Source organism: Harmonia axyridis, chromosome 5 (genome assembly GCF_914767665.1).
Source record: "Harmonia axyridis chromosome 5, icHarAxyr1.1, whole genome shotgun sequence".
NCBI lineage: Eukaryota > Metazoa > Arthropoda > Insecta > Coleoptera > Coccinellidae > Harmonia > Harmonia axyridis.
In genome coordinates this window covers 34052128-34063778 of record NC_059505.1, presented here as the reverse complement: position 1 = coordinate 34063778, position 11651 = coordinate 34052128, and the positions used below count along the sequence as shown (strand labels likewise).

The window sequence follows — 11651 nt, the reverse complement described above, 5'->3', positions numbered from 1 at the left end:
GTCTCTGGAACAGACCACATCAAGAAACCCTTGCACGTTCGCCCTAGAACTCCCAAACGTTCCGCATAACTTCCAAGTTTCGCTCCTGAGGAAAAGTTTGACAGAAATGCGCGAACATAAGGGCGGTGGTTACTGATCCGGACCTTTGGAGGTCACATTTGACGCACGTTCCCCGAACCCCGGCATCCTCACCGGCAACATCTCCAAACGAACCTGGCTGATCAATCTTGTCTTAATTTTCGCCGATATGTGCAATTTCAAAACAGAAACGCATCGGAATTATGCAAGATTTGCACGGGGACGTGCCCCCATCGATTCCTAGAGGGCGCAGGCGCAGCGCATCGAGACAGGGACCTTCGGACCAGACCGCGAGAATCAAGTGTGTTATGGCCCAATTTTCCCGAACGTCGCTTGTTCTGCCCGTTGATTTCGCTTGTTTTTTTACGTGAGAAACGCCGCGTAAGGAAAGTAAGATCTGGTGGCTTTTGTGGTATGTTCCCTGGGTGTTAGGGCGGTAAAACGCGCACGAAGGGGTAACTTTTCGAATTTTTTGTGGGTTAAGGATGAACTAACGGAGTAATTGGGTTTGAATTTGTGACTTCCGGGATTGGCGATGGTATTTTGGAAAAAAGAGGTGAGGTTATATTCTTTAGTAAAGTTGCGAAGAATATTCTTTGAACTTTTTTGAGTTTCAGTTGCAGGATGAGAGTATTTTAAGAGGGCATAATTTTTATGCGAATGAATTTCGCCACTTTTACACAATGGTTTATTATTTTTTTGTATTTTATGAAATTATCAACTGATTTGAAAAATCTGACAATTTTTATTTTTCTGCAGGGTTATATAGAAGTAAGGTTGGTTGAACTGAAAATATTGCGGTGAAAATACTCAATTAATAATGTCAATGCGTATATAGGCTTCAAATCTGAATGAATTGTGCAGTATTGTTTGAAATTTCATGCTTCGAATTTGAATTCAATTTGAACTTGAGGATCGATACAATATAGTTTGGCTGGGATTCATTTAAAGATCTGATAAACTCTTTATATAAATTTTTTTGTTTTATACTTTTTCAATGAAAACCCCCTTTATGGAGACAAATTCACTGAATTAACTACATATTAAATTTGGCACCTTTGTTACCTACTTTGATATCGATAAAAAGATGCATTGTTTTTTACAACGGTATAAATTGTATTATATCGTGCATTAATTCAAAGCAACATTGAAATAGTTTTGAATTCGATTTGGTCTAAGATTTCTAGACATTTTAACATGTCGAATATGATTTTTCTGAAGAAATAACTGGCAATAGGTACGTATAAATGTCTATAACTTTCGAATTTTGAGCCGAGTCGGGTCATGAACGATTGCGCTGAATTGACTGATGAATAACTCGAGGTCAAATCAATTCTGTCCGGCCGGTCAGCCATCGTTTACACGATAATTCGAGAACGGAATGTGCTAGAGATTTATAATTTTCAGGGTACTTTCAAGGTACAAAAATACTCCTCTTCAGAAGTTAGGAAGTTTTCGAACAACACACGTATATAATGTTCTGAAATGTGTGCACTTAACTACTTATATAAAAACACATAGGCAGTTTTCGTGGTTTTTTTCATATTTTGCTACTACTGAAAACAATGATCTCGAAAGAGTAAATATACAGGGTGTTTCCTAAACATGCGGCAAAAATTCAGAGGGTTGTTCCTTGGACTATTTTAAGCATGTTTTGTCCTTGGATGATTTTTGAAAAACCTCTTTGTTTCGAAGATACAGGGCGAACAACATTTTTCATATTTTTAAAATTAATAATGGTTTAAATAAAAATGCGTACCGCACTGTGTTAACTAAGTAGGTACAATTTATTTTTAAATTTGTTTAACAACATTCCAATTACTAAAAACGGCCAGTTTTTCGACTAAAAATTGATAAGCGCAGATGGTAAAGGAATACAGATTAAACACGGTTTTCATTTGCTGGGTGTAACTTAATAAGAAATGATCCTGGTGTTTTTGATAGGGTTCGGCAGTCAATGAGGAGAAGATTGGATGCTTGTATGCTGGCTAGAGGTGGTCATTTTCAACAGTTTTTGTAGGTTGAGTTGAATTTTCATGTAATTTTTCATAATAAAATGTTATTATCTGAAATTTTGTTTCCCCTATATCTTCGAAACAAATAGGTTTTTCAAAAATCATCAAAGGACAAAATATTCTTAGAATAGTCCAAGGAACAACCCCCTGAATTTTTGCCGCATGTTTAGGAAACACCCTGTATAAGTATCAATTAGTCTTGAGTTCCCTAACTTTTGAAGATATTGAATGAGTTTGATAATGAGTTGAATCCATATGAAATTTTGTCCCTCAAAAAATACCCATCGATGAACTGAAATTTGGAGATCAGTTGAAATAGGATAATTTGGAAATCAGTGAAAGGACACGAAGCGATATTTCAGAATCAGATTCCTCTGCATTTTTTTTTTGTGTGTGTGTAAAAAGAAAATCGATAAAATGAGTTATACAGAAATTATGCTATATACGTCAGAGCAAGTTAATTAAGTTTTCATGATCTGATAACCCTTCGATTCACAGAATATCAAGCAAAAGCTCTCCTATCAACTCTATTTTTTTGCGATTACGTTATTGAAAAGTTAACTGTTTTGACTTTCGGAATTGATCTAGCTGGAAATAATTAGATTTTTTGAGTGTCTTTTTAGCTACACCGCGGGAATCAAGTGTGTTATGACCTGATTTTCCCGAACATCGCTTGTTCTGCCCGTTCATTTCGCTTGTTTTTCACGTGATGAGAAACTTCGTGAGAAAAAGTAATCTTGCGAGTTTTGTCGCATGTTGAAGAAGAGATTCTACGATGCTGGGACGCGACACAACGGCTCTAAAGAGGTAATCTTTCGAATATTGTCGGAGTAATTTTCATTTCACTGAATAACTCAGGAAAGTGGAACGTAGGGGCGGGGTGTTCTTCCATTTTAAAGTTATTTGAATTTTTTGATGAAGAAGCAGTGGATTAAACGGTTTATTTCCACAGGAAATTCAGGTTGATGTATTGATATCGAAAAATTTGGCAAAACGCACAGTTCATTTGGGAAAGTAGTCTCCTCTCAAATTGGTTAAATTTTTTGATATAAAGGGTGTTTTTTTAGAGCTATAGAACTTTAAATTTCAATAAAACAACGATGGATTATTCGATTGACATGAATTTCATTCATCCGCAAGATAATCTTGTGGCATTACATTTTAAATATGATTTCTGGCATATGACTGCCACGGCTGGCTCGGCTGTAGTCCAATCTGGAAGTCCAATTTTCGATGACTTTTTCCATCATTTGTGGCCGTATATCGGCAATAACACGGCGAATGTTGTCTTCCAAATGGTCAAGGGTTTGTGGCTTATCCGCATAGACCAATGACTTTACATAGCCCCACAGAAAGTAGTCTAGCGGTGTTGAATCACAAGATCTTGGAGGCCAATTCACAGGTCCAAAACGTGAAATTAGGCGGTCACCAAACGTGTCTTTCAATAAATCGATTGTGGCACGAGCTGTGTGACATGTTGCGCCGTGTTGTTAGAACCACAGCTCCTGGACATCATGGTTGTTCAATTCAGGAATGAAAAAGTTAGTTATCATGGCTCTATACCGATCACCATTGACTGTAACGTTCTGGCCAACATCGTTTCTGAAGAAGTACGCCCAATGATTCTACCAGCCCATAAAGCGCACCAAACAGTCAGTTTTTCTGGATGTAACGGTGTTTCGACATACACTTGAGGATTAGCTTTACTCCAAATGCGGCAATTTTGTTTGTTGACGTAGTCATTCAACTATCATTGCACTATTTGCAAGCGTTGATTAGACGAGAGTCTATTCATGATGAACTGCCGAACCAAACTGAGAATAAATCACTTGACAGCTGTTAAATCGGTCGCCATCTTGAACAGTAATGCCAACTTAAAGTTATATACCTCGAAAAAAAACACCCTTTATATTAAAAATTCAGCCAATTTAACATGATGCCACTGACTCTTATGAAGTGTGTGGCGTCCTTTCAAGCAATGACTAATTTTTTTTTGACATAACTGAATATTTTTTGTAAATCGAAAAAATTTAAAACGAATATTTCTCTGCAGTGGCACTAAGGCTGTTCGAATACGGAAAATATTATTTTTAAAATTCAAATTTGAATATTCGAATAGATATGTTGCAAATCAGATGGATTCATGTTGAATTGCTTTCCATTCGATTCTGCGAATTTGAATTGAGTTTGGTCTATACGTTGAAGCATTTAGCTGTTGTGCCGCATACATGCAAATAGCTGTTAAACTCTGTTAAACCTGTGTAAAAGGACGTACGGCTGATTGGAGGGATTTTATGTCATAAAGGTTCTATACTATTTTCGATTAAAAGCTATGTAGTCCTTTCAAGTATATAAATTGACACCAATACCAAATTTTATATCGTTTTCGCGTTTTTCTTTCTTTGACATCGACAAAATTATGTGTTACAGTTTTTCAGGATAGGTTCAGGGTCGGAATTTATCGGTTGAATTTTTCAATTAGTGATATCCAGTATGTATTTCTGGTTATATAGGTACAAGTTGTTGTTTTACATTGTATAAACCTATTTGATGAAAGGGAAATTTGGAAGTCAATTGAAAAAAAGTGAAACAAATGTTCCTGCAAAATTTCGTGAGAAATGTAGAAATGAGGAAACGGGTAAAAATTTTTTTTGTAGAATATCTACATCTCCATCAGATTTAACTGGAATTTTGGGTGTAGGCTATCGAATGAAAATAACTCTCTTCAAAAATCCAGCTATAAATCACTAAATTTTTTCAACAATCGGATTTTTACACGAACTATAGATCTTTTTAGTGAGGTTGTTGTGTTTATCGAATAAAAAAAATTACAAAATCGTTTATTATCTCATTATGTGCAAAATATTATTTATTCTCGTTACACGTTCTATCATTGAACTGAAATTCGAAATGTTCGAAGAATTCATAACTCTTGCACTCAAAAACCCAATATTTTGCAGTGAAAAATACTAGACTACTTACATCAGAAAGAGAGTATAGAAACGTATTTAATGTATCTTTATCACTTGCTTTTTATCTACGAAAGCCTCCATAGTGATCGAAATATGTTTTTTTGCTGTGTCAAATCTTGAAATATATTTCCACTATGAAAAATATCCAGAATGTTCCATTCTTTTCAAATACTGAGAGCGAACATTATACATTATGTTCTTCTATGTTCTCCGAGGCTTCAAAACGCATCCGCACTTCCATACGTCCCATTATATCAACTCATTGAAAAGTTTTTTTCTGGTTTGGTCTCATTAGTAGAAGGCGAGGGATCGCTTCTTACAATTCATTATTCGAAATTTTAGTTATCTACGTTTTCAATCGAAGAGCTTGAAAAAAAATTAAAAAAAAGCGTATTTCAACGACTGTTGTTAATACACAGACTCATTAGCACTAAGGTGCACCTTACCATACATGTACATACCATATCCATCTACACATAACAATAAACACATATTACAAAATATCTGTATCTGAATACCTGCCTACAATTATTATCTGATTATTGACTATATACTACTTTCTTACAAAGAAAAGAATCAATGTATATTTGAGATAATTCAACATTTACAGTTTCGAAAATGGTCTTCAAAAAATATTTCCTCAGGATAACCTGACTACAAAGAATTATTAAGTAATTTACTCGATTCATTGCTAATTAAAAAATCAAATAGTAATAATAATTTGAATGATTGGCCGCTCAAATATTTTTATGACATTATTATAGTTCTAATTAAGAAAAAAATGATTTGATATTGAAAAATGAAGTCTATTAGGATTAACAAATATATAGAAAACAGTAAATAGACAATTTTTGATTTTGTCTCGTTTATTTATTTCCACATGAAACATTGAAGAAGTTAGAAAAGTATCTTGCCTAATTAAACTCATAGGAAGGGAACAAGTACTCCTTCAGATGCTTTTTAATCATACAACAAAGTTTTAATTGGAATTCTGTAGAGGGTTTTAGGTTATTTAATTGGTGATTCTGAAGATTTCAGTTGTATGGAAATTAGGGAAAGTTTTTCCTTTCATCGACAAAATTGAAAAGATATTCGGTCTGGTAGGAATCTTCACGGAGAAATCAGAGATTCTTGCATCAAAGTAAATGCAAAATGCAGTTTCTATTTGGAGTGATGCCATTAATATTCAATATATCTATTGCGACATTCGTGCAAATTAGAGATCCATCGAGCCAAGTAGCTTGACATTTTAACCAACTAGTTGGCTCGAAAATGAAGCTTGTGAAAAATTACATACTTCAGCTTGACTTGATTTTAGATATTTATTGCTTGATTCGATATCAAGCTACTTGAGCTTGATATGCACGCGTCGCACGGCATATATTTCAGCAATCTCGTGTGCGCTTAGACTAAATAAGGGAATTCCTCGAGCGCCAAGAGACTGAAACATTCGCCAGTGTGACTTTATCAGTAGTTTTCTCACACTTCTATGAAATCTATTGGTAAATTTTGGTAGTTTCAGTAATATCTTTACAAACTTGACCAAAACGGCCAAGGATTTTCATCAACGCCAGCATCTCCAGCTCCTGTTGAAAGACAATTTTCCAGAGCTGCTCTTACAGTAACAAAAATCCACAATAGGTTAGGCGACAAATCTATAAGATGTCTCATGTGTCTTAGATCCTGGACGGAAAATTATTAAATCAAACAAAGCCTGGAGGTTTCTCAATAATAATAAACTCTATTTTTTTATTATTTTTTATATTGTTATAATTTATAGTGATTTAATTTATGTTTTCATTTGAAGAAAGTTGATGCTTTCGGTTCTTTTATACAATAATTTTAATGAATAAAAGTGTTTTTTGCAAGGTTCCTTCTCATTTCATCATTTTTTTTTATTGATGTGATACTACACAATAAATTTGCTGAAAATCAAATAGCTTGATATGATTCAAGTATTTGATTAATAAATACCCGCCTTGACATTGAAAAACTACTACTAGACTTGATTTCAAGTCAAGCTCAAGCCAAGTAGCTTGAAAATCAAGCCAAGCCGTGAATCCCTAGTTCACATAGTTCATTGAAAAATTTGAAGGCTTGGCAATGGAGCAAGAATTGTAGGTCTGATGAAACTAAATTTATTTCGTGAGTTTTTACCCCACAATGAGTTCCTTCATCCTCTATCATAATTATAATAACCTTCACCATATAAACTTCAAATTTCAGTATAACCGAAATAGCTATTCCATTATAAGTGTTCTTAAAGGACCCGTCTCTTTTTTCATTTGCCTTCTTATAACATTGATGAACTAAATGTTCATTGGTGTATGAGAATTCGTTCTAAAGAATTCAAAGACGGACAATCTGTATATTACACTGAACCAAAGGATATGAATGGTTCGAAATATTTCGTTATATAAGTAAATGAAATGACGTAAAAAAAACAAGACAAAACAAAGAAATAACGAAATGAATCAAGTCGTGAATAAATTTTAATCAGAGAGCCACTGAAATAGTAGATTAAATTCTTCCATTCTTACGTGGTGCGTGAAATGGAAATGTATATTTTTCCAAGCGAAAGTTCCGGACTGTAAGAGAACAAAACAGAAGCGCTCAGGTAGTCTTATATTTCAACTGACTAGATGGAGTCCAAACAAATTGCCCTAATCCAACTTCTCCTAAACAGAAATTCCCCTATTCGAGTCTACAGAGAGCCAGGATTTATGAACTCATTTAATGCACAAAAGCTTCAGTTCACTTCTTAACTCCCTATAAAATTCAATTTGAAACAACGCTTTGTGAGATTTCCATAGAAAATTCCTACGACCAGTTTTATAACTGTCAATGTAGTGTCTCCGTTTTCATGTTCAAGTCGACACGTATATAATTTCGTGTCTCTACATGAAGTTAATTAAGGCTGATATGTGAAGCAGAATATACTGTATTATTAAATTCTTTGTTTGATTTATAGGATGTAGAGTTGAGTCATTTTTTTTAAATGATATTTCCTTCAAGTCGATACGGATATTTCGTGTCTCAACATGAAGTTAATTAAGGCAGATATGTGAAGCAGAATATACTGTATTATTAAATTCTTTGTTTGATTTATATGATGTTGAGTTGGGTCATTTTTTTTTTTTGGTATTTCCACTTTTATTATTCATTCTTCTTCTTTGCGTTCCCTCTCCTTTCGGAGGTTGAAAATCATCATGGTTAATTTTATTTTATTTACAGCTACCCTGAAAAGTTGACAAGAGCTCAGACTGAACTATCCCTCAAGTTTCTATAGGATTATAATAACAGGCCAATTGAAAAGTCCCCAGTCTACTAAAGTAAAACACTTTTTTTGGCAAAATTCGATTTTAATATTCAACATAGTGCCTTCGAGGGCGATACAGCGATTATAGCGATCTTCCAACTTTTCGATAAGTATGAGTACGATTTGTCTTTCGATTCGAAATAGGCCTCAGTTTTGGCGATTACTTCTTCATTGGTACTGAATTTCTTCCTTGTGAGCATTTTGTTGAGGTCTGAGAACAGGAAAAAATCGCTGGTGGCCAGATCTGGTGAATACGGTGGATTGCAATTTGGCCATTGTTTTCATTTGCTTTGTGACAAGGCGCATTGTCTTGATGAAACATCACCTTTTCTTCTTCAAATGGGGCCTGTTTTTAACGGTATTATCCTTTAAACGATCCAATAACACTATTTAATAATCACTGTTGAAGTTCTGGCCCTTTTGGCCAATGAATATTATAGTTTGCGTATTCCAGAATACTGATGTCATAACCTTGCCAACCTGTGCATCAGAAGGGGGCAATTCAATTGGCCTAATATTTCTTCAAAAATCAATTCTGGGAATGTTATTATCCAACTATAAATGTTTTGAGCGATTAAAACCTCTTAAATAAAACCAGCAAAGAGTAAAACTTATATCATTACCATTGCTTTCACCTTTGCCAAAAAGTGATATTCCAGAAGTTTTTCTATTCATTGAACAAAAACCAAATCTCAGCAAATTGTTCATTATTTTATCCTTTGCAAAAAATTATTTGATCTCGTAGCAGAATCTGAGATTGAACTTCGAAATGTTCAAAAATTCATAACTATTAGACTTAATACTCATTGCAAATAGTATACTGCGGAAATTGATGGCAACTTATTCTATTATACATCAAATGAATCATTTATTTCCTATTCTATTTACAAAAATCTTCATACTGATCGAAAGATAAACTGCAATGTTTTTTTTGCGGTGACATATCTTGAAATATATTTCCATTGAAAAAATAGCAAGCATCATGAATGTTCCATTCTTTTCAAGGGCTGAGCGCGAACATTATACTTATACATTATGTTCTACCCGTGCTCTTCGAGGCTTAAAAACGCATCTGCACTTCCATATGTCCCATTATATCAACTCATTGAAAATTTCTCTTCGGGTTTGGTTTCATTAGTAGGAGATGAGGGATTGCTTCTTGCAATTCATCATTCAAAATTGTAGGTACCTGCCTTGTTAATCGAAGTGCTTGAAAAACGTAATAATAATTTCTGCAATAACTGTATTTTAACGATTGTTGATAATATACAAATAAAACGTAAACTAATTGGAAGTCAGGTACATATTCACACATAACAATAGACACGTTCATGTATATAATTACGCGAATGAGATTAGGAGTATACATAGTATACCTACCTATTAATTAACTGACAGTTAACTGATGATTAACTATAAATTAGTAGGAGACGAGGGAAGGTTCTTGTAATTCTACATATCAATTTGCTTTTCAGGGTCAAAGAATCACCTTCAAGAGTTATACATACAGGGTGGTCATTTGAAAACGAAACAGACGAGATTACAGACGAAATAAAGTTTTTCGATAGAAATGCTCGGACAGGTCGATTTCTGTTTCGAGGGGGACAACTTAAGATGTAGGTTACGGACGCATAGCGCTTCAACCCTTGCTGCTACAACCCCCACCCCCAATTTTTGAATAGGGAAGATGGGGTGAGTGATACCTCAATTTAAAGGTATTTTTATACTGATTTCAGCACAGTAATTGTTTTTTCATTTTATGCATTAGTTCTCGAAATATTCTTAACTAAGTATTTGAAAATGAAGTAGTGTTTTCATGGCACTTGTAGTGTTTTGTGAAAAATCGACATTTTGAGCTTCAAAACAACCATGACTGTGGCTTCCTTCCTAACTAACTAACGCATGAATATTTCGAGAACTAATGCATAAAATGAAAAAACAATTACTGTGCTGAAATCAGTATAAAAATACCTTTAAATTGAGGTATCACTCACCCCATCTTCCCTATTCAAAAATTGGGGGTGAGGGTTGTAGCAGCAAGGGTTGAAGCGCTATGCGTAAAATGCTCTTCTACATAGGCGTACAACTATGATTCCGCCGTTTTTTTTTTGAAATTCAAGGCTTTATTGTATAAAACTGTTTATTCATTTTTTTATTATTCAAGTTATTGTCTAACGCTCGCCACTACTTTCTCCCATCTTTCGGGCAGCGTACGACTCAAGCGTTGAAAAAACTGGTCATTTTTTGCAGCGATCCACGAATCGATTCAATTTTATACTTCTTCATAAGACTGCTGGTGCTGGTCAGCCAGATCGTTTGCAAGTTATCGAAACAAATGATAGTCCGAGGGAGCAACGTCTGGAGACTGCGGCGGGTGGGGTAGGACTTTCTATTTCAACGTTTTCAAGTAAATATTCACCACTTTCGTCGAGCATTGTTATGCTGTAATATCACTTGATCATGTCTCTCGTTGTATTGCGGCCGTTTGTCTTTCAATGATCGGCTCAAACGCATTAATTGCGTTCGATAATGATCACCTGTGATGGTTTCAATCGGTTTCAACAACTCATAATACTTTATGCCGCGCTGGTTCCACCAAATACTGAGAATGACCTTGGAACCGAGAATATTCGGTTTGGCCGTCGACGTGGAAGCACGGTCGGGATATTCCCATGATTTTCTGCGTTTGGGATTATCGTGAAGAACACATTTTTCGTCTTCAGTCACAATGCGATACAGAAATCTCTTTCGTTTTTGCCTTGCAAGCATCTGTTCACGAGCAAACAAACGTCGTTCAACATCTCTCGGCTTCAACTCGTACAGCACCCAATTTCCTTGTTTCTGAATCATTTCCATGAATTTCAGATTACGGAAATGGCTTGTTGCGTCACTGCCAAAGATCCTGCAAATTCTTGTTGAGTTCCACACGAGCCTTGATTCTGCATCTCCGAAAACCTGCTGTCTTCCACCGCGTCAAAATCACCGTTCTTGAAGCGTTGAAACCACTCTCGGCACGTTCTTTCACTAATAGTGGCCTCACCATAGATATTTGAGAGCATTCAATGAGCCTCAGCCGCAGATGTCTTCATGTTGAAGCAGAAATTCAAAATCTCCCGCAAAATCATGACGAAACTTTGGATTGTAAGCTGACATGTTTCATTGAGAATAATCTTATAATGCAGACACAAATCGACTGATATTTCGATCGCGTTAAGTTAACAAATACCTAAGCTTATTGTATGACATCTACGATCTATTTACACATCT

The 11651-nt window shown here is 35.1% G+C and overlaps 1 protein-coding gene across 4 annotated transcripts in view; it reads left to right on the top strand.

Moving 5' to 3' along the window:
- Nucleotides 1-343: 343 nt before the first annotated feature.
- Nucleotides 344-11651, top strand: part of LOC123681313 — a 59644-nt gene continuing 48336 nt past the window's right edge. For 2 of the 4 annotated variants that reach the window (XM_045619649.1, XM_045619648.1), the window contains exon 1: nucleotides 344-634. The gene's annotated coding sequence lies outside the window, so the exon portion shown is untranslated. The remainder of the gene's footprint in view (nucleotides 635-11651) is intronic. The other 2 variants (XM_045619647.1, XM_045619646.1) reach the window with 1 other exon arrangement.